The sequence below is a fragment of the Poecile atricapillus genome, chromosome 8, assembly GCF_030490865.1.
Source record: "Poecile atricapillus isolate bPoeAtr1 chromosome 8, bPoeAtr1.hap1, whole genome shotgun sequence".
In the NCBI taxonomy this organism is placed as follows: Eukaryota; Metazoa; Chordata; class Aves; order Passeriformes; family Paridae; genus Poecile; species Poecile atricapillus.
In genome coordinates, this window is record NC_081256.1 from 21,506,991 (window position 1) to 21,533,778 (window position 26,788).

The 26,788-nt window shown below is 37.4% G+C and overlaps 1 protein-coding gene across 6 annotated transcripts in view; it reads right to left on the reverse strand.

The window, feature by feature from the left end:
* The window catches only part of NAALADL2 (N-acetylated alpha-linked acidic dipeptidase like 2), a 415,927-nt gene that overhangs the window by 29,669 nt on the left and 359,470 nt on the right, over window positions 1-26,788 (reverse strand). The window lies entirely within an intron of this gene.

Here is a 26,788-nt window from a genome sequence, read left to right on the forward strand (position 1 = left end):
ACACAAGAAAAATCAGAGGAAGGAACATGAGAAAACAACCCATTCCTTGAGCCCCTATCTTTCTGAAAACCACATTCCCATCATGAGTCAAAGAAACAGAAATATGGCCATAACCACGTTCATTTTGCCTTTAAGCTGTCAAACTTCAAAAATTCAAATTTCTTAAATATTCAGTAATACCACATGTTTGTTAGTTGTGGGTTTTTTGTTCTGTTTTGTTTTTTTTTCCCCTTACTGAAGTCCACCCTGGCACCAAGGCATGTATTCACAGCACAGATCAAATGAAATTTTGGGGTATCAGATGCTGAATGGAACATGCTGTGTTTTAGGACAGTAGAGGGCTCTCTGAGAAAGGACTATGGTGAGTCTGTGCTGCAGTAAGTGAACCAAAGCAGAGGAATTCATCAGAAATACCTATTTCTGAACAAGGGAAGTGTGAGGTCTTGCAAATATTAAATACTTTATTTCAACACTCCCCGCCCCTAAATAATTTAATATTGTTTTATTTACTCTTAGAACAGAAAATATTGATTAGGAAATAAAAGTAAATGTGAATAAAACATGGACTTTCCCTCTTTTCAGGTATCCTGTGCACAGCAAGCAGAACTTGACTGTTTGTATTAGGGTGCCACACAGCACTAGGCATCCCCAAAATTACATGTGAAGATAATCCAGAACTGTGGTAACTTGGGCTGGCTCTGGAATACAGATCTCTATTTACACGATCATACACCGTGTTTTCTACATGATTCATGATGAGGTTCTCAGGCACTGAGAAATTAAGGTCAAAAGTGTCCTCTTAAGTGACTAATTTGCTTAAAATCTAATTTGTTGGCCAATTTAGTAATATACAGCACTTACAGCAGTGAAAGTACATTTTGTATGGATTTTGATCACAGCTGGGAATGATCATTCATCCCACTACTTTCAGTTTCTTGCACAAAAAAGCAACTCCTACTTATGTCTGCTTTGCTTTTTGTGTACATGCAGAAATTACTGCTTTTCAGATTATATGTATATGGAAATACATACTTTTTGTGTATCTAAATGCATTTATGTGAATTTTCTAATATCATGGTGTGATTGATGGGGCTGTCCCAGGAGTTGGACTTCAATGCTCCTTGTAGATCCCTTCCAACTCAGGATTTTATGTGATTCTATTAAAAATATATTTTGAATTGCATTAATTTATAGTGAGGAGTGATTCACCACGCTCTGGGTTATAACTCCTTGCTGTTATCCAGAGTTTCTTTCCACTCCTACCTTCTATCCACACCACGCTGCTCCTCACACAGTCAGAGCCTGGCCCACTCCTGGCAGTTCTCATGCTCTTGTTACCGCAGGGGCAGGGAAGAGGGATGATTAACTCACTTCCAAGATAATGGCTTTATTGAGTTAGGCTTGGCACTCTGCACATGAACCTGTGCTCAGCCCAGTTTGTTTGGAGCTGAGGCAGAGCCACTTTCTGTCTGCACAGGGTTCCTGCTTACACAGCAAGCCATGGAGTCAGCTGTGGAGCACATAAATGCAAGCAGCAATAATCTCAAGATGACATTCTAATCATCTGTTTCATATTTATGCATGTCAAAATCTCATGGTATCTGCCTGCAAAAAGAGTGTTGAATTAACTTCTAGAAGGGCCACCAGATTAAAACCTTAGCAAAAAGGGTCAGCCTTTTCCCCAGTGTGTGTGGTTGTGAGCATGCAAAAGGATGTGGCAGAATGGTCTCTGCAATCCTTGAGCTCTGGCTGAGGAAGCCACTCCATGACAAGACAAATCTTTACATCTTTACAAACCCTCGTGCTCGATTTCTTATAGAGAATTTTAAAAATTTGCCCTAGTGTGAATTCTTTTTTAGCTCCAGTGTTAAAGCCAGGCTGCTCTGGTCACCAGCTGCGGACTCTAAGGGTGACAAACACTCAAAAAAAGTTTCCTCTACAGCAGAATGATTTGCACACAGCACTCCCATAAACCCAGATACCATCACTGCACAGGAAAGGACCTTTTAGATTCTTTCATTCTCTGCCTCTCTTCAGGTGTGGAAGAGGAGAGAGAAGCAGTGCAGGATCCTTTCTAAAGAAGCAATGTTAGCTGCCTGAAGCTGGCCACAGGCAGTCCTGAGGAAACAGATTTAACTATTCTTCTGGTACAAAGAGAAATATATAACGAAATATGAAGCAAAATGTATCTCCATAGATCAGAGTGAAAGATCTCCAATGGCAATGATCAGGGTACAGAAATTGCATCTTGGGGAGATGTTAACTACCTGAAACCAAATCTACATACTTGCTTTTCTTTATTTGCATGTGTAATAAAGACATTTGCAGGGTAAAACATGCAGCTAGCTATCAGTGCACATGCTTAAGCACAAAAAATGCATTTTTTCTTGTAATAGAGGGAAGTTTTAAGTAAAGAAAGTTGAAGCCCTCTCAGAATTGCAGACAAGAGGCATCAGTGCAGATTCCTGTGGACTGGTATGAAAACACACACCAGGCTGTGATTAAGAGCCTGGACACCACCATCTCCCAGGCTACAGGACAGCATTCCCTGTGTGTGCTATTCCCCTTCCCTGCCTTATCTGTGTGCCTAGGACACCAATCAGGATGTTGGCACAACCAGCCCTCCTTACTCACAGGATAATGGAAGCACAAGATGATGGGACCCAACAAGATAATTGATAATTTTGTTAACAGCTGCCAGACAGTTGGCTGGGCCCTGCTGGTCTCGGAGCCTTCCGAGGCAGACAGTAATGACTTACAGATAAAAAAAAGCAGCAGTGCAAGTCTGCATTTAATCACCCAGGTTCACAAGCACTCCACAGAAACAGATCAGCCCAGAAAACAGTATGTTGTCTTGCAGCCCTAATTAATCTGAGTATCTCCTCACAAGCTTCAAGAGACATGCATGAACCAAGAATCTTCCCAGACTGGAAACAATCCCAGGATCACATATTCAAGGACATCCAAGTACTTCCCAAGTTTCTATTTGATCTGTAAAGCCTCTTCTTCGGCTGAATCTACAGGACTCCGTCTGAAACTTGTGGCATTGTTAAAAATGAGATAATACTCATCAGAGGAGTGCAATAATAAAGAAATCAGCAATAGGAAGCTTCAACCACAGCCTTCAGTTTAGACCTTGATATCATCTTTTTAATCACTCTTCTTTTACAGAAATGGATTTGATTTAATTGAACTCCAAAAAAAAGTCTCTAATCATACTTCATCAGCACACAATTATTATTCAAGGGAAACCATATGTACTATTAAGCACTCTTAATTAAAATAATGCATATAATCTGCTTCAGCACCGAACAGTCATTCTCCTTGATGTTCATTATTATTTATCTTCCATTATTGTGACAATACATTTTTTTCTCTACTTTTCCTCATCCATCTGAATCTCATTTATACACTTTTTTGACATGAATATCATATCAGGACACTGAGATGCATTAATATACTACCATTCTTGAATTTTGCATTGCATGACCTTCAAAATGAGTCAGACATGATTGTGAGATGAGAATGAGAAATGCTATTAGAGGAGCCTCAAACTATACTCTGTTTAGCCCAAATTTTATTTGCAATTATGTCGAAAGAAGAATATATATGCTAGGCAGCAGGCAGTCCTTAGACAGAATTTAGGGAGAACCAGGGAGAATGAAAGAAAGAAATGGAATTTAGGAGTTGAAACACCTGAAGAAAATCATCCATGATGGGTCGAGGAAATAGTTCCTTGAAGAACTTGGACAGTCAATTCAGCATACTCAAGAGAATAAGCATTATGGAAAGATTAATGACATTACATATTAAAGTCTCCCTATCCTCTCAACCTTAGAAAAGCTGAGGTATTTAATAGTTACACAGTGAAAATATGTTTTCTCTTTTGCCACCTCTTGATGCAAAGGTATCAACAAATTTTTCCTCTTAGGTCGCTCTAATCAGTGAGGATTGGAGCACTGACAGTTCATTAAGCACGACAGACTGGCCCTGGGGGAGAGACACCAGAGAACCCCAGGGAAGCTGAAAATACATCGTGCTGCAGTACAGAGCTCACAGGAAACACCCATCAACACTAAAAGGCACATTCTACCTCAGGGGAGAATTCACTGGGGCTACCCCCAGACACCAATATTTGCTGTAACGTTCACAAAGAGGCTCAATTTCCTTCTTAGGCAATTACTTCAATTAGGGGTTCTATTCTGCTCTTGGATTTACTTGCATAGGATTTACCAAGCCAGAAAAGTATTTAAGCTTCTTACTAGTATCAGAATTCAAAGGCAGAATTTCTGTGATTTTTTTTTTCCCCACTGTTTTTCATATCAGAACATTCAATCTTCAATGTAACTAAAATAAGAAGTAATCAGTTGACTTACAGTAATAATTTGAAATTTAAAACTCAAAAGGAGATCTGTAATTAAACAGTATAACTTCACAAAGAAAGGTGGGGTAAGGTTACTTGTTATATTTTAAAAAGAAAACATTAATTAAAGATGAATGTGTTTGGGTCTGAGCAACCTCCCCTCAGGCTTGGGGGAAATGCCAAGTCTGACAAACTCTTTGAGTCTTAGGAAATCCCAGGTCAGTTTGATGAACTTACTGAAGTATTTTGTAATTAGCTGGCATCCTGAGACTGCCATTTTACCTGAAAAAAAGAAACTCCCTCATCTTTCTAACTTGTCCCTGAAAAACATTGATTAAAGACATAATAAATAATCTTCCCCATTACAGAATATTTATATAAAATAGAGAAGGGAAACTCAGATCACAGAATGGCCCTTGAAATTCATAAGGAACCCCAGCTGTAAAGCTCCAAGTATCTGAAGGTAAAATTGAGATTTATTAGCACATCTGGGTCTATAATCATACACCTGTTACTAAAATCATTAAATTATGATGGCCATTTCATTCCACTGTATCTATAGGTGGCTTTTGCATTAAAGGAACAAAGGGAGCATCAACTGATGGAAACAGCAAATATTACACAGAGAAGCACATTTTAAAAGAATACAATCTTGCAATACTGCAGGTAATGTTACTACTTGCTATTCCAAATATAAAGACAACAAGGGGGAAGATTTGATCACTTCAGTGAAAGGTAAGATGAAAAGGAAGTAGTTGAGGAGTCTGGAGAGTGAAAGGGATGGAGTCTGAAAAAAGTGAACTATTTAGAAAAAAAACAAGTTGGAATTTGCTGCACAGCATCATCAGGAGCCTGGGCAATGTCTGAAAGAGGAGAAGGGAAGATTAAAAGGACAGCTGAGGAACATAATTTTGACATAACAGGGATTACAGGAGGAAAAAAGATTTGCAAGGCAAATATGTCAAGATGAGAGACAATTACAGTGCAGAGAAATGGTCTGATCACGAGGCCAGGGAGAAAAGGATGGAATTATAAAAATTCTATAGAATGAAAATGTATCAGAATCCTAAAATGTCCTTTAGCATACTGTAATCAGTGTGCACTCAGCATAATTCCCCCATATTATGTAAAATTCCAAATAAATTGTCCCCCAAAGTGAAAAAGCACTGTGGAATATGGCACTGGCACAGAGTGAACAAATGAATTAGCGGGAGCATCCAGAGTGATGCACATGTGTAAGTGCACTTCAATTCAGAGATCAGAGAAAAACTCATCTCAAAACTCTTCCATATGTTAAAACTGAAGACAGATGCAATTACAGATAATATTAATTTTCATACTTAAAAATACATTAAGACTTTCTAGACACTGAGAATTCCCCCTCCCCCAGCCAGTAGAAAGGCAATGTGTATGGGCATTTGATGTACTCTGAATAGCTTTAAACTCAATTAAAATAACCTTCAAAAGAATTTTGATATCAGAGTGAAATTTCTAGAAGATATTGCACTATGTCTACATCATACATAAAAACCACAAAACACATTTTAAAGCTTTTCACTTGTATTTTCAGAAAAAACTAAAAAGCCTTCCAGGAACTGTTCTGATCTTTTGGGTATAGGATAATGCTGCAAGATTCTGAAGCCTAATGTACAATATATCCATCCAAGCTTCATCCTATAATAATTATATGGGACATTTTTGGAATGAGGAATTGATCAGAATGCAAAATTGACAGTGGGTTTAAAGAAAAAAAGTAGTTTTCATTTATAGACAAATTTTAGAAAATGACAGATTTTATAATTCACTCATTAGGCAAAATGAGTGGGTACCAAGTAACAAACTCCAAGTTTCCTAACACCATTTAAACTCCATTTCACTTTATCAATACTGCCTTCTCAAGGCATTTGAAACAGGAAAACTGGAAATGACACTAAATCTTGCAGTTTTTAAGCACTGCTGCTTGGGCCCTGCTGAGGTCACAGTCAACAGGGATGTCCCAAGGGAGTCTGGAGGCATCGCTCTGTCTGCCCATTCCCAAATGTTTAAATTTTCCATTCTGAGAACAGCAGGCTCCAGATGCAATATTGGATTAGACCACTATATTATGCTGATTTGTTAATATTTATTTTGCCTCCAGTCTTCCAGCAATTCTCTGCACAAAACCCCCGTGTCCCTGAGACAGAGGTTAAACTCGACTGCAGACAGAGTTAACTTTCTGCTTACTCTGCTTAAGTAACAACTGACATTTGCAAAAGAGGGGCTATGAAGGGAGGCAGCAGGACTGAGAGGTTTATTTGTGCAGAATATTACACTAAAGAGCCCAGTAGCTATTAGTGATTATTAATCTTCATTTACAATAATAGCCATATTTAACAAAAAAAAAGAATAGGCTATGCTGCAAGTCATGCTAAAGCCTTTTTAATTGTCAGCCCTGCTAGTCTAAAAAAGCCTTCACCCTATTCATTCAGTTATCATTCTGTAGCTTATAATTAAAGTGCTAATGTATATCAGAATTCTTTGATCTCAAAAGAAAGGATTCTTTTACCAAAGAAATTAAGAACACAGTAGTTACAGAAAATTCAAGTTTCCAAGTAAAAATTAAAAGAAACAACCAAAAGTGATGTAATTAAGGGAAAACTATTTCAATTGAACAAGAGAAGGGAAAAACTTTGTGAGAAGTCATTTTGGATCGTGGAACAGTTCATCAAATAAAGCAGCACAAGACTTTTCTCTTTGTAGCTAAATACAACCTAGGAGGAAAGGAAGTGAGTATATTGTACCAGCACAAATGGACTAAATGACCTCAAAGTTCTTTAGTTTAATCTAATGAGCAGAGATAATTCATAAATCCTGAAATCTAACTTCAATTAGCATGAGTTATCATAATGGTTCACAGTATCTCATCCATGGTATTATTTTCATTCTGAATTCCCATTTGAGGGGAAAGGAAGTCAGCAGCATGTCACAAAGTCTGTCTAGACTAATGCAAATAAAAAACCCATGTGTAGTCATCTGCACTACCTTCAAGAATTGTTCTAAACACTGAAGGTCAGCAGAACTCTTACCACAGTCTTGTGTCTTACTGCTCAGCATGATTGAAACTTGACTTGAAACAAAAAACTACAAAAAATCTAGAAGTAATTTTGGGTATTAGTCCGCTAAAAAGGATCCTCTTGTATTGCTGGGGATGTTAACTGGAGTGTTTCCCCACCCCAGGTAAGCTGGCAGGTACTAAATAAAGCTGGCAGCCAAAAGGGATGGAGTCAGCAAGATCCCACCCTGCTTATCTGCCAGTGCCACCAGCCCATCTGAAAATGTATGCTGAGCTTTGAAATTTCAAAATTTGAAGTTTCAAAAGCAACTGTTGGGTCCAAGATGTGAGTGGACACCAGGCAGCCTTGGCTCTTAGTTCTGGTACTGTCAATCTTTCCCTCACTATCTGCTTCTCAGGAAAACTCACAAGGGTTAAAAACCAAAAAAGTCTGCAAAGCCTAATTACATCCCACAGCCATCAATCTGCATTCAGCTTCCATGAGCTTTGGATTAGGCAGCTCAATACATTTTCTGAACATATTACTGTGGTTGTTTAGTGGTGTAAAGGATGCATTTTGCATTCTTCTCTTCATTACTTTCTTTGAATTAAAACCACTAAGCCTAGCAAGAAAAGCAACACAACTCAGTGGACTAAACCAACCAAACTGAAAGTGAGAAAGAGTTTCTTATTTAACATTAAAAATCTTCTGTTAAAAAAACCACATGGCTCAAGATCATCTCAAGTATTGCCTACATGGACTAAAAGCAAGATTCCTAGGCTGCCTTTTGGGACACTGAAAGCTAAGATTATTGGAACAGCCAGTAAATTTAAAGTTATTAGTTGCTCATTCTCAAAGTCACACTTCAATAATTTTATTACCTACCCAGTCATACAAGAATGGAAGCTTGAAAGTCCATCCAGCTAAGGAAATGATGGCAAAAATATTCCAAGAAACACAATTACGGATCAGAGAAGACTGCAGGATTTTACACCAGTATCTATACTCCCCAATGATTGGTTCTGGTTTTCAGAAAATACAGGAAAATCATTCATCCAAAAATTACAAGTTTCTAGAACTTTACTAATGAGTTGATTAGCTTAAGTTAAGCTCTGAAATGCTCATGCAAAGAGTGAGAAGAACAAATGATCACTATGTTTTTTCCTCTAATTAAGAAAGATTTCAATGAATGAACAATGCTCAAAGTCAGGTTGGAAAAACAATTTCCTTGTGTTAGTAGTAAACATTGACTAGTTTCCCTCCAAAAAGGCTGTATTGCTTTTCAAATATAATTTGAAAAGCAATACAGTTATATTGTTCAAATATAACTCTTATAAATATAAAGTTGGTAGAAACAGTTAGCTTAATAAAAAGGACATATAGTTTCTATGAAAATTTAGGGAATTATCCAAGTTGAGAATAGAAATTTTTAAAAAATACTCTCTTCAACTCTTACAACCTTTGGAAATTCACTGTTTTCTTTGCCTCCTCATGAAAATGACAAGTGTCAGCCTGTAAATCAAATGATTGTATTTCTTTCTGTTTATTTTCCAATTTTTCATGACTGCTTCCATATTTCTCCTGTGAATGACAGACAAGACCTGTGTCCTGATGGAGAAAAAGCTGAGCTCTAAAGTAGAGTTCTCCTCAGGTTAATCCCCTGCCAACAGTCTCCAACAGAAATGCATGGAGTACCTGGAAAAGACTGTGGACAAACATACCCCAAATAAAAAACAAACCAAAAACCAAACCAAAACAAACAAAAAAAAAGAAAAATCAAAAGCAAGCTTACACCTTAAACCGTTTACAGAGAAATTAAATTTACACCTTAAGCTGCTTACAGAGAAATTAAATTAAAACAATCTTTCACGGTGTAGGGCTATTCTGGAGGAGGGTTCTCTATGTGTTTAATGTCCCTTTGAAGTTGCTGTTTAAAAATTAAGGTGAGACTATCTGAGGGTCTGGAACACAACTTGCAAGTAATGTATTGAAGACAAAGGTGATTATGCAAGGTATTACATATTTCAATCCTCTGAAAGCAATTTACACATCTTTAACTGATTACACTTGACAATATGAAAGTAGGAAGAATTAAAGGGGAATCAGAATATGGAAAATGTTAATTAGCAGCTTCTTGAGAGTTCTGTTTACAAGGCACCCTTAGGCACAGCCAAGGAGCCCAAGCCCTGGCCTGACACTCGAGATGTTTTGCGGTGTCACAGAACATTTACAGCCAGTACCAGACGCTGCAGGAGAGCAAATCAAGAAGACAGGCAGTACAACCAGGTTACAATATCTGAAGTGCTGTGTAGATTCCTCAATCATGAATTTGGAGATTCAGCCTCCAGTAATAAGTACAGCAATTTCAGTCTAATTCATGTGAATAGTGAATTGCCTTTCCTGGTATATTTAGGATGTGTATCCAGCAAATGATCACTGCCAAGGTTTGTAGACTAATGCTGTATAGCAATGAGGACTGTGACAGTGTTAATTTGGCCAATTATGTCCTTTCCTTATAAAAGCTCTAAGATATTCCACTAAAATCCCCTTTTCTTAAATGTGATAAAAGGCATGAGGATATAAATAGCTTTCAGTGAGATACTATAAAGTCATGACAAGTAAAGGGTGTATTTTAAGGCAAAGAAGTAGTTTTTGTTGTTCCTACAGTATTCCCACAAGACCAGCTCCACTTCTATGATCTACATCAGTGAAGCAATTCAAGCAGAAATGTACAAAACTTGAAGGTTTTTAATTAAGTGAAACATATTTCAGCAGCATATGTCACAACTTTTCTGAGTGATATACTAAGGATATATTCATTCTCCACTGATTCAATGCAAGTTTTTTATTTCATATATGCTCATAATTATCTTTAATTTAGATGTAAGCCTTAATAATAACTAAGGCAAAGAAAGCACCACCAGCAGACAGAATCATCCTGTTTCCAAGAGTGACACAATGAATATGATAGAATATGAAGCAAGAAACTACAAGCCTTTAAAAAATGTTTCATGACGACATCTAAAAAGCAAAATACCAAAACCCACCCAGCTGCACACCTACTGGGTTTATTTAATAGTTTCTTACTGTGTAGCAAAATCATCCCTAACCCAGGACTAGGCTACTGGATAAAATATCTCTACAGAAGCAAGAAGCAAACTGAGAACCAAATTTTCTAAAAAAACATAAAATTCTTGCTATCATTTCTGCTTCTTATTCTCCCCTCCACATGCTAAAACAGAATAAAAGTACATGGCTGAACTATAAGCAGGAGAAAAAAAGAAAAAATTGAATGTACTGATCAAACCCACACGTTTCCTTTTTCTGTGCTCCTCACCAAGACTCTCACTTCCTTTCTTTGGTTTCTGATCCAATTTAGAATATATTGGGAAACAACTTCATGCACCATGATATTTTCTAAGGACCTGCTATTTTAAAAGCTTTGTATGAATTTGCAAGTATTGATCTCCGTTCTTAAAAGTCTACCAGGAAAACCTACCAGCAATTTACTGTGCTCAGAAATGGAAGATGAGAAGTAAATCATTAACAATAACATATCACCTGTTTCTGGGCAGGCTGAATGCATAGGATATTAAATGGGACACAGATTTATATCTCTTCATTTTGGAACTAGAGCTCAGTTTTTAAAACTATGCTCATGTAGCCACTGTCCTCTGTGACGTAATCGCAGCACAATTATCCAAAGTTTGTCAAAATTTGGGCGCTCCTGACAATGTAAGAACCTGCTTTTTTATGCAAGCAAAATCAATTTCTCTTGTCATGACACAAGTGCTGAGTGAGACCAAAGTCAAGGCCTTCCCACTGACAGGACACATCTGCCAGCAGGACATTTTTGGGTGCTGAAGGGCACCAGCCAAGCACCTTCATCAAGGCCTTCGCTCTCCTGCACTGTGGCCTGGAAAAATGGTGGCTTTAAGAGCAGAAAAACTTACAGAGTTTTGCTTTAAATGAAAAAAAAAAAAACCAAGATGAATTGGATGAATTTCTTTTGTGACAAAAGGCAACAAAATTATAATTTTTAATAACTCTTAACAGTATGGTGAGATAAAAGCACTTGCTGTGGGTTCAGACATTGGCCATACCCAATCTTAAGTACCCAGTAAGTATCTTAAGGTTTATTTTTGTTTGCTTCTGTTTAACTAAGAAAAACAAATGGCTCTAGAGTATCCTGGTCCTTCTCCAGCAAATACAGATAAATTAAGACAGGCTGGTTTAGATAAGCCCTTGAAAAAATATCTATAGCATACTTTTATCTGGATTTTTTTTTTTTTTAAACTTAGAGCACAATTAGAGATAGTTCCATATTGCCAAATAATTGATTCTCCTCTCTCCTGTGAGATTTTACTGTGGACAGAGATTTTCTTTGTGCAAGAGAAAGGGAACACAATGGAAGATTCCCAATTTCATGTGGAAAAAGGAAAAAAAGGAGATGACAGAGGAGAGTTTTGATTAACTCGTTTCCTCAACATTCAGCATTCAGTCCACTACATTATGCAAAATAACTATTGAGTTACAAGCAAGATTTTTTATCTTTGTATTTTTTTGGAAACCATGATACAATGTCATTACAGTTTTGGCACTTCAGCATAAAAAGAAATGTTTCATTCTCTTTGCCTCATTAGGATCTCATATGAGATCCTGTCAGCTGCAAGTTTGTTCAGTTTATCTCAAGAAAAAGGAAGAAAAAAGCTTCAAATTTCCCTTAGATATGTCAATCAAAAGCAGTGCACTGGCTGGAACTCCAAGTTCAGAAGAATATTGCTCATGTCAGTAGAGACAGAATCTTTCTGTGGGCCCATTTTCTTCACCACTTTTAGAAAAGATGGTATTTATGTAAAGGCCCAACCTTGCCTTGCAATTACCCCAAAATCAAACTGTGCTGTATAGAGGGGCTCAGTCAATGGTTCCATCACATATTTCTCATTATGTCCTCCTTTCCCAGCTGAGAAGAACTTTTTCTAGGATCAGAGTTTCACAAAACATAAATAGTATTCAAATTTGAACTGGCTAGGGAGACCAGATATTCAATCTTAAAGCATTTCTTGGCTATGCAAAAATTATTAATTCCAAAATTCTCATGATTTAACTCAGGACATTCTGCAGTCTGTGCTCATTTAAATTCAATTTTAATCCTTCCTTTCCTGTCTTGTATTAAAGACACACTCCTGTTATTCACGTTCTTTCATGCGTCTCTGTTTTTATTGTATTTGCAACAGTTGCTGAACAGCTCCTCATATCAGATCTTCAATTCCAACAGACATACCTGTCTTAATGTGCTCATATAATTTTATAATCTCTTATTCACTATCATGTTGTGCTATTTATATTACAATAGAGCTGTTAGTACTGGAGACTGCATGAATTATTAGTTTTTATGCCAAGATAAAAGTACTGATTGAGGGCAGAGCACTGGTGTAGGATCACAGCTCTTTCTTCCAGAAGGAAGTTCCCATGAACCAGCTGAAGAGGAATGCAGGAATTCCCAGGAACTTGGCAGCACTGTGTTGTGTGCTTTCACCTCCTGCAATGTGACCTCTGACATGGCAAACTAACTGCATCTCACTTTGCTGCCGTTTTAAATAAAAGCTAGTGATGAAGCAGACACACAAAATGTTTTTCTCACTAAGAGTTCAACCCTTTTGTTTTGTATAATCTGCTTAGTGCTGATGTTTGGAACAGGTGAGTTTCTAGAGTCAGTTATTAAAAACATGTTCTGTGTGCTGGGTAACCAGATTATAAATCATGAGACTTCACAGAGCTGGTGTAAAACTCATTGTCAAACCTTTCCAGGCTTGTGAATAGCGTTAGAGAAAAAGCCTAGCAGAGAACAGAGAACAGGATGGAATTGGCTGTTCCAGTTGGAAAGGACCTACAGGGGGTCATTCTGTGATGTCATTCAAGGCTGCCCAGGTTTGCAGAATGTTGTTAAAGGAATTGTACAGATGCCTTTTAAACAGTGACAGGCTTGGGGGAGCGAGCACCCCTCTATAGGAAGCCTGTTCCAATGTCTGACCACCCTCTTGGTGAAGAAATGCTTTCTAATATCCAGTCCAAACCTCCCCTGGCACAGCTCGGCACCATTCCCACAGGTCCTGTCACTGCCCTTCAGCCTCCTTTTGTCCCAGCAAGACAACCCCAAAGCCCTGAGCTGCTCCTCACAGGACCTGTGTCCCAGCCCTTCCTGGTGACAGTCCTTGTCCTCAACACTCAGAATGGGAAAGCAAAAACCTCGGAGTTTGCTTAGTGCAATCTCTTCTTTGTACCTGATAACCTGGCTAGAGAAAATTATCTTCTGGCAGTGCCATTCTAACCAGAATCATGCACCCTTGAACACACACCTTAATGTTAAAAAAATGATATTAACTTGTCTTTCATTTATTCATGTAATTTCCCCAATTGGATAAACTGTGATTATTTAACTACAGCTTGTGGCAAGTCACACAGTTTGCAAAAACTGTAAAGCACACAACAAAAACATTGGAGTCTGAGTAACTAAACAGCAAACCATGCTACAAGTCAAGCTTGACTAGATTAGTGTTTGATTTAACTCTGAAAAGGAACTTTCTTAAACATAGAGCACAGGAACTAATTTTTCTTTAGGTATTGTGCTACATTAAAGCTACACTATGAAACCAGTTTATTAGGGGTAAATAAAAACAGTGGTTCCCTAATAAAACTGGAAGATGCAAATCTGCTTTCATAGAGCTCAGTTTTCAATAACTCACCATAAAGATTGCCAGAGCTAAAACAGGAAAGCATTTCTAGGAATTTTACTAAAGCATATACTTCCCTAAATGCCAAGTAATGCACATTCACTAGGTTTTCAGCAAATATTGTCCAAATGGATTTACTAATCCAAAAACCTATTTACAAAACCCACAACAGATTTATACAAACCATAACAGATATGTAAATCTTACCAATAAAACCTAAATAAGTTTGATTAGTTTCTGATTTTTTCCTGTGCACTTTGCCAGTACAAGCAATAGATCCATTTCTAAATCAGTTTTGGGCCTCAGATGTTAGCATCAGAATTTAAAATTACACACACAGCCCTTACACATTAACTGTTAATCATGTTCTATAAATTCCAATCAGAACATCTACAGTGAGTTCTTAAAGTCCAGATGTAATAAGGATTTTCATGAAAGGCTTTGTAATCTGTTTCTCATGTTCTCCTTCAAAGTTCAAAATAAATCATATTCCATCCACAAAGCACCTCAGTTGCTGGGTTTTTTTTGTAAAAAACATCGATTTGTCACAATATGGCATGTTTAGCCACGATCCTTCTACAATTCAATTGGAATAACATCAACAACAGATGCAGAAAGGACTATTTAAATTTAAGGCAAGCGTTTTAAGCAGATCTAGGAATCAACTTGCCATAGAACTGGCATGCAAAGAACTAATCCTCCTCAGGCTAATTTTAACACCTTTTCAGCTCATATTTCAAAGGCTAACAGGAAGGATGCTGTCGCTGGAATAACCCCTGTGCCACGCTCCACATGCACTTTTCACTGTCATCCTTCCACAGGCACCACAGCTCGTGCAGCAAATCAGATCTGAGAGCTGAAAACAAAACAAAGCCTGGAGCAAAACCCACAGCAAACCCAAATGATTCCTTTCCAGCCAGATCCAACCTAATCCTGCTCACTCCATGGCAGCATCCAGACTGGCTATGGGGAACTGGGAAACCACAGAGTCACAACGTTCAGCTGATGGAGGCTCCTGATGATCTTAATTATTACATTACCTTCAAAGCCTTCTGGAATCCCAGTTCCAACAGCAGGTGCTAAAACTCGGCATTCAGAGCAGAATTTGATGGGATATAGGTGACAGGAGGGAAGAGGTAGGGAATCAGAAATGATGTAGCAAAGACAGGTGGAAGAAAGTAGTTCTTGTTATTTTAAGAATTGTTTACTCTTCCTGAGACACTTCTAATAAGCAGGAAAAAAGTTGAACTGACAACTTAATATCCAATATTGTTCCTCCATGGTAAGGTCAATGAATTATCTTAAGAACAAGATATGTAACTGTGGAAGTTGCTACATTTTCTTTAAGTACTTATGCAAACTGTTTTGCTTTAATACTATTAATATAATTCCTTATATTACATACAGGCTTTCCATTAAAAACTCATTTTCCAAATCATCTCATGACAGGGCAGTACCCAAAAATGAAAGGGTATGGTTGTGCTGAGCCCCAAGCTCTGCCCATACAAAGGAATGTTCTCCTTATCTGAAGTGAAAATAAAGACAAGAAAAAGGAACTTTTTCTTCATGTTGATTCAATCAATTTTGCTTTTTAATGACACTTAAAACTTCTGTAGCAGAGCACTTATTCCACTGAGTCTAATCAAGTTTTTCAGCTGCATAAATCTAAGTATTTAGCCTTTTGTCTGCAGAGTGCTCCTCTGCATCCTTTTAAGCCTTGGGACTGAATTCCTGTCTCAAGCACATCACAGCGCTGGGGGATTACCAACAGGATCCAGAATATGGTTTATAATTGAATTCTCAACAGGTCTGGCATTCACAAAGCCAAAGCTACACGTTTTATTCTGAAATATAAAGAGTTGGATCTGCAGCTGCTGCCTCTCAGTTTGTACCTGAAAATCTGAGAGTGCATCTGCACTTCCAGGCTCAAACACCTCCTGAGCAGCTAAAAACCTGACAAATAATTTCCATATGAACCCTTCATGTCCATCACTGGCTCCTGTTCTGGGCAAAGCCAGACTGCACTTCACTGAAATAGTCAGAACCAGGACTTTAATCAAATTATTGGGCTCATCTGTTTATTCCAGGTGCATTTATCTAACAGAGGGCACTAATCAGTAGTGTTAAAAAGTGAAATCTGAATGATTAAGAAATGCTGGCATCTTGTCAGTTGCCACAATATTATTAAAAATAGATTCCTCAAAATGGTATCTTAAGTAAACACCTTAGAGAGGAAATTAAAAAAAAAAATAATTAGAAATTACCTTCACCTTTGTGTTTTAAAGCTGTTATAAAAAAAATAGCAATGCACCCCTTAGAATCATGACATGTTGCAAAAATGAGCTAATTTGAGATGAAGGCAGTGAATTTTTTGTTGCCTTGGATGTTTTGTTTGTGATTAAAAGTCTGCCAGTTTGGCACAGGAAACAACTGTCAGTATTCTCTTAATTAATTAAAAAAAAAAATGTTATGTTTAACATAACTTATAAAAATACAGGAAATATCACAATCTCGAGTAATATCTTTTTCCAAGTATTTCAATTTCATGAACTCTGCATTACACAGCTCAAATAAGCCAGTAGAAGAATAACTTTGCCAATTAACTGCTTTGAATAAATTAAAAAAAACCCAGTCAGATGCAAATGCATTGCTATTTATTTGGCCATTTAGGAATTAGAACTGTTTTGTCACAAGGAAATAATCGTTATCCATTCAGAGTTTGATTGTTCTAAAGAAATAATCACCCAAGTGTGGATGGATCACATCTGCTGGCAGCAACATGGAGATTATTTTATTGCCTATCTATGACAATTTAGAACAGATTAAGTAGAACTTTGGCAGTGTCTCAGAATATCATGCAATATCTATGTATACCTTTTACTGATATATCTCAGGAGCAAAATAAATGGGCTGTTCTTTCACCTAAGGGAGAGACAAAAACTCTCAGAGATTGAAGAATTATCACATAACTTAGAAAAAACTACTTTTCTTATGAATGACTTTTCAAAGTAAGCACCATTCAGGACTTACAGTTTTATTGATAACTTGATTTTGAAGAAATTTCTCTCTATTTCTACAGTCATATCACTTTTAGATGAGGAAAAGGCTGCAGCATACTAGAATATACTATTCCATTACCCGAGAACAATTTCTATCCTTCTTCCCTTCTACCCTTCTGAAATGTTGTTTTTCATTTATTGGCTACTGGATTCTTGTCATGAAACACTTTAGGTCAAAATGCAGTACTTTGTAATATGACTTTAAATTTTGAACTAAAATTAATTTAATAGATGATACAGATGCTGTACCTTTTAAAATCAATATTACGTGTGCATGGTTGGAATTAGGCTGCAATTTATGAAACTCCTAGCCATTAGTTTTACAAGAAGGCATTAAAATAAAAAATAGCTTTATAGCCAGCATATGATCTGTGCTTATGAAATAGAAATATCATTTCCACTGTAGGAAAGTATATCTTTTAAACTGCTTTGGTTTTATGGTGAATTTGCTACAAACAAAACCCAGCCCCTGGCCCAAGGAGCTGATGGTGGGTGGGGTGATCACTCCTATTGGTTAATTAAATCTCATTAATGTTAATGCACAGGCTTTAATCTATTCTGTTGGGTCCAAATGGAAAATTGGATCATACTTGAGCATGTGAGTCCTCAAGGCCAAACTGACCCTGCTCAGGGGGAGTCTGAGTTTATTTGCCCGTGCCCCTCCTCGTTATCCAGGAGGGAATTCTCTTCTCTGCTGTGACTCTGGAAGCCTCAGGGCCCCAGACAGTGACCTCCAGTAGGAATGGGCTGAAGAAGGTGGGTGCTGCTTTTCTTCATTCCAGGCTGGAATTATTTCAGTGTTGTTAACACCTATTGTCTGGGGCAGAGAATGAAGTGCTTTTACAACACCATCAAACAGAAATCTGGTTTCAGGCTCACAAAGGTGGAAGAGGGAGACAGACTATTCCTACTATTCCCTACTGCTCAGCAGAGCCTTTCTCTTCTCAAAGGTGTTGAACAGATCAAACCCTGATGTTATTGCAGGATGATCTCTTTCCTTGTCCCTACTGAAATAAGAACACACAGTTTAACCATCCCCACTCCTTCTGATACAGGGTCTTCAGCCCACAGTTCTCTGAAAGACATTTCTAATTTTGTAATTCTAACTCAAAGTTCATCATCTGTTATGAAACTCACATTAATTGCTGCGATGCTGGCTGCTTTTATACCTGAGTGTCAGCAGACTGGCAATACTCTCTTACTGACTACACTCATAATAAAACCAGCTCTACAAATGAGATGTTCTTGATGGGATTTTGTAATATCATCATTTATGTTCTTTTTTGACTCACCATAATTTTTTAAAGTATACACTAGTTTTGTATCACAACTTCTACACTTGAAAAAATTTCTTCATGTTGTCTAGTTGTATTTGAAAAGACAGTCTTCATGCTAATTTTGTAATCCTTCATTTCAGGAGATCTATTTAAAACCATGTAATTGAACTATGTTATACCCGGTTGAACTGCCTATCTATCAATATATTAGGAGACAGAATGAAAGAAAATAAAGGACAAGGGCAGAGTACAACTTTGTGCACAGGATTATGTTACAAAACCATTTTGAAGATTTTTATCACTGAGAATACATCAGGTTTGTCCTACAGAACCAGTTAAAAACCATTCAGAATAAGAATTTCAAATAAAGATTATCTGCCAACGGGATCAGATTTTCACAGCACATCCTCAATGGAAGCATCCAAGAGCAGGGATTTGAAACAGGCCCAGCCATTTCTATTAGTGCCACACAATGTAAAAGGCAAGTGGAGAATTTCATGGAGCTGCACATTGAAATCTGAAGTTTCACTTGTTTCTTTTGGCTCTTGACAGGATTCAAGGGCTAAACTTAAATAAAGGCAGACATTACTTTGTGCTTAATTTACACTTTTAGCTTCCTTCAGGCATCCCATCCCTCAGCTCAGGACATAACATGTTGGTTCTTAGGAGCTTTATCCCAGGAAAAACATTTCTTATTCATTGTCTAGATGTTTAATTTTGGTCTCATCCTCCTCCTTCTGGACGGCTTCAAACCCAAGAAATGCTCAGCACCAAGAGCATGGCTGCAGGACAGTTCAGCCATCACTTTGATGCCAAAATAGGTGTCCACATTTAAAGACAAGATTAAAACCACTACGGATCGGGATAAGACTGCTAAGGAACTCTGTCATTTTAAAATTCCTTAAGACAACCCAAAGTCTTGAAAATTTGGTTTTGAATTCAGGACTGAGCTCATGAAGCAAACTTCAGTATCTGTAAACTTCAGCATCTGCAATGTGATCGTATAAAGAAAAACATGTCTAGAATACACTGTACAACTGTACACCAAAAGAAGTTATAAGTATGGTCTAAAAACTAAAACAAACAAACAAACATTCACTTTAGCAGCTGTATTTCTCCAGGACTTTCTACAAGTTGCTTGCAAAACCAGCTAATTAACTCTCAGTACAAAAGCAGCTATTTCCACCCCTTGTCACATGAGCATATACTAAAGTTCCACTGACTTTACCTCAAATTCACTCAAATGTAAATTGGAATATGCTAAATTTAAATTAAAAAAAAAATAAAGTAGTTACTACATTATTGTTAGTAGAAACTTCATGTTTTAAGAGGCATGCACTGGGGAAGGAACTGTCTGATTTGACATCTTTGTCAAAAGATCTGTAGACAGAAAAGAGCTCCTACAGAGAGCTGCTACAACAGACAAGGTACTTTTAGAGTACCCAGAGGAACTATTCCTCTAGAATGTTGGCATCTTCTTTAAAGAAAAATTCATCTTCCTTGTAAAGCCACCAGTTCAGTACATGTGTGCCAGTAACAAATGCCTACGGTAGTACTGATGCTAAAGAATGGATTAATAAAATTAAAGTCTGACAAATTCAGTAACTAAGTGTGTGAAGAACAGGATAGTAGGAAACAGGGGAATATTCAAATAGCCCCAGGCATATTCCTACCTATTAGAGAAGCAAGCTTCAGATTTGTTATTTTCAGATTTAAAGTTGTTGGATTTCAGTGGCTGAATACAAATCAAATTATTCTATGATTCTATAAACATATGGGTTGACTTTCCTTAAAAAATTCATGCACTTGTCCAATTGTTTGATAGCCCTCACAGAAAACTTATATTTTTTAAATAAAAGCAAAGGTTGTACAAAAGATTTTTCTCATTACACAGTAAAAAGTCACTATTGAACAAACTGAAAACACTCTTGTGATTGTTTCTGAAAACAGACTTGTGCAATAAATATAAAGGCTTCTTTGTATAGTCATGATCATCAACCAGCAGACAAAATCTCCCCCAAAAATAAGACACCTGCCATAGACATCTTTGCTGAGAGCCTGTCACCAATGCAGATAGAATTGCAGTCAGATCTAAACCTGAAATCCCAAATATTTGTCATATTGCACCTTCAGAAATCTAGCTCCAGCTTTGAAATTTTTCAGTCTTTGCCTACAGTATCAAACAAATCAGATTTTACAAGTTCATTCTGTATTCAGGTGAGGAAATGAAGTAGTTACTCAGTTACTGTAAGTACCACTTTTGACTCATGGTATTTCATTTTCTCGTATATAAAATAGGGATTAAACAATCTTTCCTCTCACTCCTACCTATCTTCTTTTGCTCATTCAGATTGCTGTAATTTGCAGTAAAAAAGTGTGTTCCATAAGATGTACAAACAACATCAATCTTGGCTTTCTATCCTAAGGTTTTGGATGATACATTATGTATCAGCTTTTGTGTTTATCCTGTGGTTTGATTGGATCAGATGGAGCTGACATATTTGCTTCCTTCACTTAAATTCCAACTCCAGTTTGAAAAATGATGTGATGATTTTTTTTCCCTTTTACTGACAGTTGGCAGAAAAATCTTGAAAGTAACCAAGTACAATTTAGGTCTAGAAGAGGACTTCAGGAACTAATGGTTTCAAAGAGCAATCTAGTTCTGACAGAAGCCAATGATAACTTTTTTTTAAAGAACATACAGTCTTATTGCAATATCAAAAATACTTAAGGAATGCAGAGATAATTCTCTGTTTTCAGTCAAAGAACTGAACAGGTAAGAATTCTGTTCACAGACAATCCATGGGGATGGTTTCTACACATGCCATGCCACTAATGGCTGCTATATTTTTTTGTTGATTTTTGTCCTGTTCATTGAAATCACAGTTCCTAGTTATTTTGATATTTTTATAGTTAGTTCTCTTAGATGAAAGCATTACATTCCAATGACTCAAAAAAGCCCAAAAACCCAAAAGCCCAGAAACAATCTTGTAATACCGGAGCCTTGACATCTTCCCACAGCCTCACGAAGCCACAGGAGGAAATGTAATTAGTTCTGTCCTGTAATAATTCTTCCATTTTGAAGGAAGCACATTAGCATATCAGTAGAAAAGATATGGAAAATTTCAGAGGGTAGGGGAATAGAGCTGTTTTTTAATACCTGACTTAACCAAGTGGAGCTGTGTTGGATGTACAGCTGGTTCATCAAATTTTTACCAGGGGTTCTGCAATTTCAGCTTCTTTTTATTACCTAGTCTTTATCCATCAGAGTTCAAGTATAAAGTGCAAGAGTCCTTGAGGCTACTTGCTTTTAGGAACAAAGAACTACTGAAAAATTCCAAGCATATCTCCCCTAACTAGGCTGGAGCAGATAGAGAATATGCTGTCTGGCCAAACACAGTATGACTGTCTGTCAGAAAACCTAAAGTCACCTCTCTCATATCTAATGCTGAGAAAATCCCCAGACAGCTTTTTCTTTTCCCTCTGAATGTCGTTACTTTCCTATTCACCACAATTAATAGAACATGCCCAAAGTTACTGTGCCAGATTGTATCACCAGATTTACTCTTGTTTCTAATGCTGCAGACAATAGCTCCAAGACAATAGAATAAAATACACAGTGGTAGAAGGGAGTTTTCAGAAGGTTTGTATCCACCCTCTGCTTGAACTGGATTTTATGTTCTTTCATGCACAAAGGTTACAGGTAAAACAGAGTCTCACTTGTGTGCTTAAGAGAATATGTGCTAAATCAGACCATTCCTGTGAAATGTGGGTGCCTGTGCTGCTTTGCTGGAAAACACAAGGTTTGGGTTTGTTTGTATTCACAGTGTCACCATGGATAATTACAGCTGTGCTTTGAACATCTCAAATACCATCAAACCATAAATACCAGTAAGATTCTCAGAGCCAGTATATGAGATGCTGGCCAGAAAAAAAAAAAAGCAAATTTAACTTAGGGAGTGGCTACATCAAGTGGAACATTACACTGCACCTAGGCTGCTCCATCACCTTGGGGCAGATGAGAGCTCTGAAAAAACCATCAACTGCTGCCAGCTGTGGGAAGACAAGGAGAAAAAATTAAGAGATGCCCCAAGCCATAGTGCAATTTCTCAGCCCAAGAACCATAGGCTTTCATGTGTGACAGAGCACACAAATGGTACCCCAGACACTTCTGGTAGATTCACAACAAGGTCAAATTCCACATCTAAAAATTCAGTATCAACAGTAGACTGAAATATAGATATTGATCAGGCCCCCACCTTGGTCCTCACTTTATACACTGAGACCTGTTCTGCTGTGTAAACCTCATTCAGCACCTCTGTCACCTTCCCCAGCATATTCCTGTTGTTAACTGGAGGATTGAATGATTCATTTTGAAAGAACAAAATCATAAGATAATTCACCTCCAAAAAGGCACGAGAGTTCTGTTGGTCTGGGCAGAAGTTGTGCCTTTGATGAAGAGACTGAGAGATGATGGGGAAGTCTGGCACATGCGGCTGAAGACAGGGATTTTAAAAATTACATTGAATGGAATACATCACTGAAGAAAGCTAACTGGAGAAATTACCTGTGAAAACTGACACTCCAAAGTGCCACATTTTTGTGATGGAAATCACAGCATACAGGAAAGATTTCCAGGTAACACTCCACCCAGTGATGTGGGGGAAGGCTGCCACGTATCTGCCTGGGATACGCAAGGACAAAGGGTTTTCTGGGCTTGGCTTGGATTTGAGACATCTTCAGGTGCATCAGACTTCTGTTTGCTCAATATTTCAGATGAGTTCTGAACAAACTCTTTAACACTTTAGGTGCTGTACCTCTGACTGGAGTAGTATTGTGTCTCTGCTGCTCAAACAATTCTGCCAAGTCCTCTGTACACAGAGGCAATTTCTAAATGAGAACAGAAAATGCCTCAATGGAATGTACAGATGTAGAGATGCCTCCATGCAGAAGCTGTTGGCATGCCCAGGCACAACAACACCACAGAGCTTTTTCATGAATGATCTGATTCCCAAAAGGGCACAATAGGAAAAACACAGCAATATGAAAGTACTCTGTTGAAATACCTACACCAGCAATAATATGCTGTTAGAAATTAATCCTCTGCTAAAACTCTGCCATACAGACATTCTGTTCACAGTACTATTCTACTGATTCAAAATCTGCACAATCCCAAAAGTCTTTGGGATTTCAAGAGTTTGTGACCTTCATGTTAATTCAAATATGTTGCATTAACTTGGCATGTAAAAAACAAACTAATAAACAAAACAATAAATTAACAACTCCCCCTCCAAAAAAACCGAACAAAACCACCAAAACCAAAAAAACAAGCTCATTTGCAGACACCATGCAGGAAGATTAAAATACTTGGCAAAGGTAGCACGCACCAAACCACAGATTTTCATTTTTAGAGAGATTGAAGGGAAAGAAACTACTTTGGACATTACTGCATTGCCAATTTGAATGAGTGTTCCCTAAATTAGAGAATAAATGGGACTAAACAACAGGTAAATGGGAATTTATATCCCTTCCATGCTCCAGAGGAACAGAACAGTATGATCCTGTTAGAAAATGCCTGAAGTCAACATTCTTGTGCTGCACCTTATCTGTGGTCAAAATGTGAATTTCATTTACCAACAGTCCAGCAGTCTCTTCATTCCATTTGCATACTTTTCATTCCATTTGCTGCAGGAGGAGAGCCTGCCTGTCAACTCCTTGGAAGTGTTTGTATTTTTAAAAAATGGAAATATCACTGTATGTTACACAAAACCCCCTTATTTCCTCTAGAAATGGAAACACTCCTCCCTCTTGCTGTTTTGTTTAATATTTAGAAGTTAATTGCATCAGAGTAGTTCTACGTTATGCAATTCCATAATTGGAGTGTAGAATAAATCAGGTTCACTAATAATTTTCTCAAGAGTTATCTGTCAGCACCCCTAACTCATCATAAAACCAATTATGTCACTTCTGGCGTGCCTTTCATGACTTTGGTGCCTGACAGAGTAAAAATCAACATGAGATTATTTCATGGCTGGTCCTGGGTGAGTGGCTCCAGTGAATCCCCTGTTGGGGCTCTGCCATTCAGCCTTTCAGAGCTGCAGCATCCCAGGCTCATGAGGATGCTCTGGTGAGCACACAGTGGACAGAAAAGCATCTTCAAACTGGTTAATCACTGAATTGACTGGTTACCATGAAGCACTGTGCTGAGCAACACTGATGAAATTTATTAAAAACAGCACATACTTTTCTGAGTGTGCATTTGATAAAAAGGGAATTTTATCTGGCTTCTGGTCAGGTGGGAAAATCCCTTTGCCACACAGGCAGACACTCCTCGATTTTAATACTTGATATTATATACATTAATGTATTGAAATTACAAGGTCTGCAAATCTCACTTAAGATACCACCAAGTTTTGTACTGCATCACACTACTCTACTGAATATTTCACTTCTTTGTCACCAGGAAGCTTATAGATTTCTTCCTTTAAATGCTTCAGATCAGCATGGTTCTCACAGCAATCCATCCTAAATCCACCTTCTCAGTGCCAAGATCTTAATATGAATTGTTCTGACAATTGTTCTGACAAATTAGATCTTTTAAGCACTCAGATTACAGATCCATCTATTTAATAGCTGCATATCTCCACTCCATTTTTTTCTGCCACATTCAGCAATCTCCTTTTCCAAGTGTCCATGAAATTGGGGTAAACACTGACATCAGAGAGCACAAGGCACAGTTACCTAATAATTTATACACCAAACCTCACGCAAATAATTATGTAGAAACTTTTACACTGTTATTTGGCATGAAGCTATATACATGGAAAAAATTAAGAAACACTAAAATCATATTTCCCTAGTGGAGATGAAGGGTTTCAAATCAACACAAGCTTTTCCACCAGCCTGAGTGGCCATACAAGCAAAGCAGACTGAGAGTGATAGGCAGTGAAAACTAAGAGTAAAAAGCTATAGTTTCAAATGTTTTCATAAACCATTCCTGAGAAAATAAAGCAAATTAAAATTACCAAATGTTGAATGTACTTTATTTGAGTATTTGATTTCTCTTAACATAAATAACCAGTTTTGTGTGAAAAGTCTTTCAAAATTAATATTTCAGAAGCAGGTATGACACCTGCTTTACTTGCAATTGCAGTGGGGTGTATGAACAGTTCTTTGGCAGGTACCCACTGAGGAGCATGAACTTCTAGCTGAGGTCTGGAAATTCTAACCACAAGGTAATTTCTCACTAGTTTTGGTTTGAGTTTTTTTAATGTTTGTTTTGTTGGGTTTTTTGTTGTTGTTGCTGGTTTTTTGTTTTGGTTTTGTTTAGTTTTTTGGTTTTTTTTTTTGTTTTGTTTTTCAGAAATGGGTAATTTATTCTAAAGGTAGAGATTATCATCTTGTGAGGAAATAATTTGGTCCCATCTACCACAATGAAAATATGGAGATTTCAGACTAAGGAACAGCAATTAAAGTACTTAGTTAACTAATTAAATGATAGCATTTCCCTTAAATGCTGAGAATGTCACTCAGCAGTATATGCACTGCTGCATATACTATTCATCTTTATAAAAGCTTCCTGGGCTACAGTTTGAAAAGCAAAATGGAATTCCAGTCATATCCTAGTGCAATCTCCATCAAGTATTATCAAATAAAATTGTACAGCTCAATGACCCTATTTAAAATAATATGCAATTATTTAAACAGAATCAAAATACTTCAAGTCAAGTATCTAATAAATATTTTTTTGCATTGGTCGACTTTATAGAGCAAAAACCAAATTACAGATTATCCAGCTTACACGTGGTTCATCACACACTATTTAATAAATCACAAATTAACTATGCACTAAATAATCACACAACCATTTCCCTCAAACTCTGGGAAGAGATTTGATTAATCTTTTCAGCCACTTTTCTATCAAGGATGATTTAAAAACATCAATTCCATTAACAGGGTTTCACAGAAGACTCTTGTCTGGTGCTTGTTCCTTAACAATTCTGACAATGTCACATTCTGACAGGCTTTAAAATCATGTCTAGGATTTTGTGCCTTTTTTTTTTTTTCTTTAAATAACCAAGCAAACAGATAATTACTAAAACCAAACATAAAGAAACCCCACCACAACCCCAAGACCATGCAGTGTCTATTTTGCCAAAGATGCTGAGCCACCTACACGTTAAATATACACGTGGCTGAGTTCTTGTGAATTTACTTTTGTTGTGTGCAGGAGAAATGATTCAACAGCAGCTCCTTTTGCAAAAGCAGCAGCTTTGAATAAAGAAAGCAGTCTGTGAGGCCTACATCACTGTGGTTTATAGGA